The following is an 8,984-nucleotide window of genomic DNA, read 5'->3' as shown; positions in this document are numbered from 1 at the left end:
TAATGTCGGAAAGTTGCTGAACCTAGATGGTCGCATCTTTGTCACACGTACGAGTGCGTGCATTGCGTCTTTTTCTGTCATACCAGCGCCGCCAGCGACATTGCTCCAATTTCAGTGTCTTTGCTTCATAGCGTCCATAGTAACAACACGTGCTTTGAGGTTATTTTTTAAACTTTATTGTAAAATAAAGTGAAAATGGTACATTGTGTAGTGAAATCGTGTAAAAATTGCAACGAAACGTACTTGCCGGCGCAAGTAAGCTTTTTCCGATTTCCGGAAAATGCAGTAATGCGTGAAGGCTGAATTCAGAGAATCGGAGAGAGTTTTATGCCCAAAAATATTAAGAATGGTAAGTCTTATTAAATATTATTAGCCAATTTTTTGTAATGACATTATTTCCATTGCAATTTGTATTACACATACAGGCACACACACAACATTCCAATACTGTTCCAAAAGAAAATATTGTAAATATTTGTATCTTAAAAGAGCAACCTAACCTAACACCAATTACTTGACATATATACTAACCAACAACTTTCTATTTAATTGTCTTAACTTTTGCAATAAATTTAAAGAATAGTATATTAAACTGATACAATATGTTTCAAGATAATTAAATGTACGTATCATGTATACATTTATACGTATTGTCGAAATTAAAATAATTTAATAGGAAGTTACATAGCACACATCAAGTGCTTGATGTAAACTAAGACAATTGTTAACTTATTAATTGTTAGTTAACTTAACTATTATTCTGTCATTTGAATTTTCAGCAAATATATGCTTAGCACACTTCACAGAAGATTTGTTTGTGAGAAGTAAAAAGATTCGACCTCCTATGGACATTCGAAGACAGTCGCTTTTGCCGAGTGCAGTTCCAACATTATTGTTACCAAAAACGGAAAATAGGTAAAAATGAATAAATAATAATTGATGTATTAATTACTGAAAAATACATTCCTTTTTTTGCATAACATTATCAAAGTAACATTTATATTTTCTATTTTAGTAACAATGAAAGTAATATGGACTTCAAAGTCATAGCCGAAGATTTTCCGCTTCCCGTCATCCACGAAAATGTACATGTAGTCTTCCGAGTTACTCGTCAGCCCTGATGATCCATCGAATATACAGGAATGTATGATAGATGCAGAATCACCGAAGGGTCGATTTAGAAGGTAAGAACAACATTGAACGATTACTGATGATAGTAATTTGCTATCTTAATTTACCACAAAATTCTTGATATATACAATAAACAATGATGTTTTGTTTTATTATTACAGTAATCGAAGGCTGGAGGAAACATATGCAATGTGTTGAACGCCACCAAAAACAAGAAAAAAATGAAAAAAATCAAATAGAATTTTTAGCTCTTAGTTTTTTAACTTTGAAATGTATAAAATAATAAATAATTATGTGTATCTAAAAACTGTATAATATAAGAATTGTCTATAATAAATTATTATATTTATCATGAAACTTGCATAAAAAATAATGACTTATTTCTTCACATTTTGTCGGTAGAGATTGTCTTAGTCAGTTCATTCAAAAACACCAACACGTGGCTCAAGCATAAAATCAATGAATATTATTTAATTCAATTTAACTATCTTAACTATTTTTTTCTTTTCATTTTTAATGAAAAAATATCTTCAAATTTCAATAATTTTTTATTTACAAAAAATTAATATTCTGTAATGATTTGTGGACTTAATAATTCTATTTATTTCTTGTTTTGGAAAAAATTCTTGTATATCAATAGTTGTTTTTTAAATTTTTAAGAACTTTATTTTTTATTATTAAAATTACCGTAAAATTTATTACGATATTTATATTTGTAGTGTTATTTCAAATATTATTTTATTATTCAATACTATTAATCTTTATATTTTACACAAACTGTTTAATTTTTATTAATTTTTTACAATGAGCGCAATTAGTCTTTTGTGTCGTGTTGTATTTAATAACATTTATTTACAGCGGTAACTATCTGCAAGAAAAGAGATAGAGTGAAAATAGAAAACGTCCGACAAAGACAGTTATATCAGGTGTACAGACTTTAGAAAGTGAAATACTTCAACTTTTCACAGTTGGCAGCCCTCTGGAATAAGAAGCAGAAAAACGACGGAGAGCGCAGATTTTAGAGAAAGAAGGTTGCAAATTGAGCACACCATGCTATCCCTTCCACCATGGTTCCACATGAGGCGTACTTTCCGAGACGCGTAAATTACAAAAACCAATCGTAAATTCATTTAGCATTTCTGTTAGAGAGTACAAGAGAAACCCTAATCAGCAATTGGTTGCATTAGATACGCATTTCTTGAAAATCCGCGAAAGACGCTTCATGTGAAAGAAGGCTGTTAAAATGGCGTAACGTAGAAGAACGTTTTAGAAGTTACTAGAATACACAAATTACGCTACGCAAGTTACGCCCCATGTGACGGCACCCTGAGGGTGGTGGGCTATCGGTCCCGTGTAGAGTCCTATATAAAAAGAGAAGCAACAACGAACCCCCATTACAACCTTCAGTATCCAATTGAGTCCTCCATTGCCATTTTGGGACCGCTCAACGTCATCAAACACCATTCGTAACATTCTGCAAACAGCTGTGGTCACAATATGGCTGCTCGCTTAACCAATCAAATATCAATCAGATTACCAATCAGAGCTTTGGACATCAATGTCGCTTCTCTCTTTATATAGGACTCTAGTCCCGTGCGCTGTCGGAATTCGCCTCACAAAACCAAAGAGACGGACCATGGTAGAAGTAACATGGTGTGTGCAGTTTGCAAGCATCTCTCTCTAAAGCCTGCCGCAGACGATACGTTTTTTCTTACGAGATTAATTACGTACTCCTATACTGGCAGTCTTACGTGCTCCCGTACTGGAAATGGGTAGCTTACGGGCTACTCTACTGGCTCGCGTACTGGATTTTCGTAATAGATGTCCTATTTTTCTTACGTGATTCTGTACTGGTTTATTGTGAAAGCCAATCAGGACGCAGTCTGTATAGGTTATACTGGATTATACCAGGTTATACTGTCGAAGTGTTGTCAAAGTTTAAATGTGAATTCACTTCGCAAACATGACGTCGTGCAAAAATGAAAAGACTTCAAAATAGTCCAAAAAAAATATTTTATGTTTAATAGAGGCCTACTAATAGGAATCATGTTTATATGCGATAAACACACCAAATTACCATAATAAGCACAGTAAAAGTAAGGCATTAAAGAATGTATTGACTGTCGACTCCATAAACGTCGGCGATATTTATTTTGTTGTCGCAATTTTTCAATAATTAAAAATAATGCAATAGCAATTTTACGACAATGTACAACTGTTGCAATAATTTCATCCATCTCATCTATCTCATCCATATTTAAGCGTGCTGCTTCTATGAAACAAATTTCAGTTGCTCAGCCCGTACGAAAACTCGCACCGTGTGAAGCCACGGCCAGTAGCATTGCCAGTACCATTGCCCGTAGGGTAGCAAGTAAGAAAATCCAGTTAGAAATCCAGTAAGAAAAAACGTATCGTCTGCGGCAGGCTTAATTCTTTGCCCTCTCGCTTGTTTTCTGACCGTTCAGACCCCAGGTGTACCAATCTTATTTAACTCCACAAAGTTGTTACAACTGAATGTAGTTGTCTTCGTTGCACGCACATCATGTTGTATTCTCTCGGTCTTTTTTTATCGCATACGTGAATATCGTACGAGAGCTTCGAGCAGAAGGAAGAATGTGATTTGCATATAAGTAATACTTTTTAATATTTTACAATAATTGAAGAAGTTTTTTTATATATTAACATAAATTAAACTGGAAAGGCTTCAAATAAAATTACATAAAATTCAATGAAATGACTCTTTGAAGGTCTCTTTCAATATATAAAAAGAAAAAACAAATACAAAAATTTAATTTTAAAGAATTCTCAGTTAATTATTTCCCAAATTAGTTCGATCCGCCATAAGGCCGCGAACTGCACTATATATAGTGCTTTTCCTAGATCGCTCCGCTTGAAAAGTCGCAATTTTTTTACTCAATCCGCATAAATTACCGCGAGTAATGTATAAAATTCTTAAGATCGTTCCGCTTAAAAAGCCGCGATCTTTTTACTCGATCCGCACAAAATGCCGCGAGTAAATGTATAAAATTTTTAAGATCGTTCCGTTTGAAAAGCCACGATCGTTTTACTCGATCCGCACAAAATGCCGCGAGTAAATGTAAAATTGGTATTTTACAAACTTTGATTAATTTTTGTGGAAGTTTGACTAGTATATAGGTTGCTCATCTACCACGAAAGTCGATGCAGTCTTGTTGAGATAATAACACTCTAAAGGAAGCAGTCTTTCTTTAAAAATTTTCGCAAATCGTTGACTAAGTCACCAAAAGTTGGTCTATGTTTATTTTTTGTTGCAAAAATTATGTTTTTGATGCGGAAATAATTTTTTCATTTTTTTATTCTTTTTCCTTTCATCATTTTTTAAGTATTGCTTCTTATTTATTTTACGATGCACCGACGCACCATCTTCACTAAATTTCACATAAAATCTCTCGAATTACGTACTTCTTTCGAAATCACGCGTACTACAAACGGTGGGTGCTTTCCAACAAGAGACACAGGCGACACTGTGTAACACAGTGTCTACATTGGTGCTTTCCAACTATGACACAGAGAGACACAAAGCGACACTGCAAAACACAGCTCAATCTTATAGCGTTTTTCATTGGGAAAACTAGTGCGCACTGAGTGTGCACTCGCCGCTGGCAATTGGACGTTTTGGTTTGCGCGATGACGGTGCCAACGGAAACGCCCAATTACCTGTAGCAAGTGCACATTCAGTGCGCACTAGTTTTCCCAATGAAAAACGCTATTAAGTTTGGCCGTGTCAGACATCAATAGTGCCAACACATCGGGCAAATAAATTATTTTTTCAAGTGTGGTACTGGTACATTTTAGTCATGTTCAGTTATGTTTTGTCGCCTTAACATACAAAATTAAAATTATAGTTTGAACCTTTCGTTTTTTTACATGTTACATTTTTAAATTAGCACAATGGACTTATATTTTTACTAAAAATGTCTCGTGTTTGAAAATAACGTACCAGACCCAGAATTTTTAGATGGTAATCAATATTCATTATTTTTATTTAAAGAATTGTATAAGCCTAAGAAACAATGCATTCGTTGATTATTCATTATTCATACGTATTTCATCGGATTAATTTGCAAGTTTATTCTTTTCTCGGCATTGTAAAGAAGTTATTCCTACGTTGGATAATGTAAAATTCCTTCTTTAACGAGTCTGGATTTTCTACGGATAGATTTCTGATTCAATTTGAATCTATGTTTTTTACTAAGTCAGTCGTTTACGCACTCTAGTGACCGTGTTTGGTAACTTATCTGTTCCAATTATACTACACAACTGTGTTACACTGTGTCTCTCTGTGTGACACTGTGTCACACTGTAGCACTCTTGTTGGAAAGCACCCGGTATATACAAACTGCAATTCTTTCAGAGAAAATGACACAACGAACATATAGCAGAGTGCGACAAATGCAATCATAACAGTTGTAGTAACCTGATATTATCAAACATTTAATTTTTCGAAGTTGGTACACCTAGGGTCTGAGCAATATCCGAAGCGATAAAGGGGCGTGGTTTGCGGATTTTGCACACACCATGTAATACTTCCACCATGGGACGGACCGTGGTCCAACCATGATATCTCAGCGGCGCGCCAATGTGCTATCAGGGCTATAACTTCATCATTTTTCGGAATTTTTGTTTGAAATTTTTACCAGACATGGGAGGGTCCCAGATGCGCACAGATCCAATTGGACACCACCAATTATAGCGGCCGATGCCTACAGTATTTCCGTTGGTTGGGTTAGATTAGATTACGTGATTGGTGGTGTCTGATTGGGTCCGTGCGCATCTGGGACCTTCCCTATATACTTCTTTAAGTTAATAATACTCCATGTCTGTCTTGTTACATAATTATACTTTTTAATAAAAATAACAATGATATAATTTTTAAAGCATGTCTAGCTTGAAAATCCGTATTGTAAAGTCTTTAAGTCTCGGTCTACAATAGGTGTAGTAAGACTTAAGCCGTAAGAAATTAATCAATTATGGTCGATTATTCTTCTCATATTCAATTATGATTGGTCAATTTCTTACGGCTCAAGGGGGCAGGACCCTTTGGAGGGTCAAAAAAAGTCTATTCTTATGAATTTTTTTTAACGGAAACTGTATGGACGATTGATTTGAAATTTTGCACACATATTTATCTATATTTGCTTGTTAATTGGAATTTTTTATAAATAAAAATAACAATAATTATAATAATTATAACATTTTTTCGCGCAATGTGTCCGAGCGCGCATCGTCTCATGGTGACCATAAAATTTCGACACTCAGTTATCTGAAACATGAAATCCAAAAAAATTCTTAATTTACAGGTATTTGGTTATCGTCGGAACCAGAATTATTAAAATCGAACTATTTTTAAAATAATTATTATGCATGTAAAAATCAATTTAAAAAATCACTCAAAATTTTGAAAGTTTAACGTAAAACAATAAACCCAGTAATATAATTTAATTTTGCTGGTTCCAACAATAAAGATAAGTGTTTTGAATATGTAGGTAAAAGGCGAATTCAATTCATCGGTTCATTAGTTTGTCAGAAATCGTGGTCACCAGTTTGAAAAACATAGTTTCGAGAAAAATGCGTTTAAAGTTTTGAGTACAATTTACTCATATAATAACCTAGTTTACACCGAACACTTGACACGCATACTAACAAGTAACTTTCTATTAAATTGTCTTAATTTCGACAACACGTGTAAATGTATACGTGATATCCATATTTAATTAATTATCTTGATTCATATTGTACCAACTTAATATACTATTCATTAAATTTATTACCAAAATTAAGATAATTGAATAGAAAGTTGCTAAATATTACGCATATCAAGTATTCGGTGTAAACAAAGCCATTGGCTTTCTACAATGGCTTTGTTTACACCGAATACTTGACACGCGTAATATTTAGTAACTTTCTATGCAATTATCTTAATTTCGGTAATAAATTTAATGAATAGTATATTAAGCTGGTACAATATGAATCAAGATAATTAATTAAATATAGATATCACGTATACATTTACATGTATTGTCGAAATTAAAACAATTTAATAGAAAGTTACTTGTTAGATGCGTGTCAAGTGTTCGGTGTAAACTAGGTCATCAAGCTATTAGTCGGTATCATAAGTCATAAGCCATAAAAATTGATCAATCGCAGTCGAATATTCTCTTCACATTTGACTATAATTGGTCAAATTTTATGGCTTATAACTTATGATACCGACTAATAACTTATTGTAAAAAGCCCATCTTTCTAATCAACAATTCCCTTAATAATAATATAAGCCTATAATCCCTAACAGCACAAAGTCGACTTTAAGTCGACTATGAGTCGGCCATAACTGCTAGACGTCTGGAAAATGAACGTCCATAAATCGACTTTAGACGACTTAAAGACGTCTATAAGTCATACAATGTCCCACTTTAATCGACAACTATAAGTCGACTTTTAGAGACGTCTTTAAGTCATACATTTGAAGACAACTATAAGTCGACTATAGTTAGCCATCCTACAGACATTCTATGCAGTTGTAAAGGAAGGAATATTGAAATTGGGAAAATATGGTATAACATTTTTTACTTGTTTGATTCGTTTTATTTAAAAAAAAAAGAAAATTGTTATAATATGTAAAGCAAATATAAATGTGTATATCTGTGTATATGTATTGTGCGCATTTGTTTAACTTTGTGTGTGTATATGTATATCACAATAACTTAATGTATACAAAATTATCTCGCATAATATTACTATTGTATACAGATGCATTTGTTAAGAAAAATAATAATAAAAATAATAATAAAAACTTTTAACTATATTATATTAATGGACGTCACATAAGAAAAAAAATCTTTATTTCTCACCTCTCGTTAAATATCCTGTATACATGTATAGATTCTAAATTTATACAATGTCAATGTAAAATGTTCTTTCTATATAAATTATAGAACTTAGCTAACTTTTTAAGAAATGGATCCTTTGTTGTAGATGCTGCAAAGATAAAATATTCTTTTTTATTTTGCATTCTGCAACTCGAATCTCTAGTGGATAAAGAATGTCACTTTGTTTTACTCAAGATATTGAGGGATAATTTGTTTATCTTGATTGCTGGTACATTCCTTGTGTTCTTTTCTGCAATTAGAATGCACAAATTGAAAGTGATATTATTAAAAAAACAATTGAATCAATCATTTAAAAAATAATTCAACTTAAATAAAAAAAAATTAATTGAGCGTCAAAATCAAGATGTTAATATCTATAACAATATTTAATTAATATCAATTTTTAATTAATTTTAGTGCTGCAGTTGTAAAAACTAGACATCTTTAATTCTCTAAAAGTGAGAGTTGTTGACGTATGTTGTTTTTCAAATGAACAAATTAATTTTTGTTTTGAAGACAAAGCTCACTTGTAAGTGAGTAAATATGTTCAGTTGTAGCTTCTTTTCTCCGTCACGTAAAGTTCTTTATGACTCTGCCAGTTTTCGTGCCACTCAACCTCGACACAGACATAAATACCATGGATTGGAAATGCTTTGGCAGAGAAATCTCGATACACATATCTCCAGTGTTTTTAACTGCTTCGGCACCACTGATCTCAAAACTAAAATATTCGCAATTGATCGTTTAAATATTCGGATTTATATCTAATTGATATGGTTTTACAAAAATATACATACTATAGTCCTACTTCACGACTCGTGGGTGTTTACGATAACTAATCGGATCTCGGATTGGATTGAACAATGGTACTCAACGTAAGTATAGAAAATTTCCCTAGGCTAATCGGATTGACGATTGCTGTCTCAAATGTAATCCGATTGATGA

At 32.8% G+C, this 8,984-nt stretch overlaps 2 long non-coding RNA genes across 2 annotated transcripts; one reads left to right on the top strand and one right to left on the bottom strand.

Moving 5' to 3' along the window:
* The first annotated feature begins 900 nt into the window (after positions 1-900).
* Positions 901-1,347, top strand: LOC120358488. Its single transcript, XR_005575430.1, has 3 exons — positions 901-915; positions 1,016-1,184; positions 1,293-1,347. It is a non-coding gene; the product is annotated as an uncharacterized LOC120358488 (long non-coding RNA).
* Positions 1,348-7,995: 6,648 nt separating this feature from the next.
* On the bottom strand, positions 7,996-8,984 carry LOC120358461. Its single transcript, XR_005575411.1, has 3 exons — positions 8,837-8,984; positions 8,567-8,760; positions 7,996-8,289 (listed from the first exon to the last, which is right to left on the bottom strand). It is a non-coding gene; the product is annotated as an uncharacterized LOC120358461 (long non-coding RNA).

Source organism: Solenopsis invicta, chromosome 8 (genome assembly GCF_016802725.1).
Source record: "Solenopsis invicta isolate M01_SB chromosome 8, UNIL_Sinv_3.0, whole genome shotgun sequence".
Lineage (NCBI taxonomy): Eukaryota > Metazoa > Arthropoda > Insecta > Hymenoptera > Formicidae > Solenopsis > Solenopsis invicta.
This window is presented reverse-complemented; position numbering and strand designations above follow the sequence as displayed.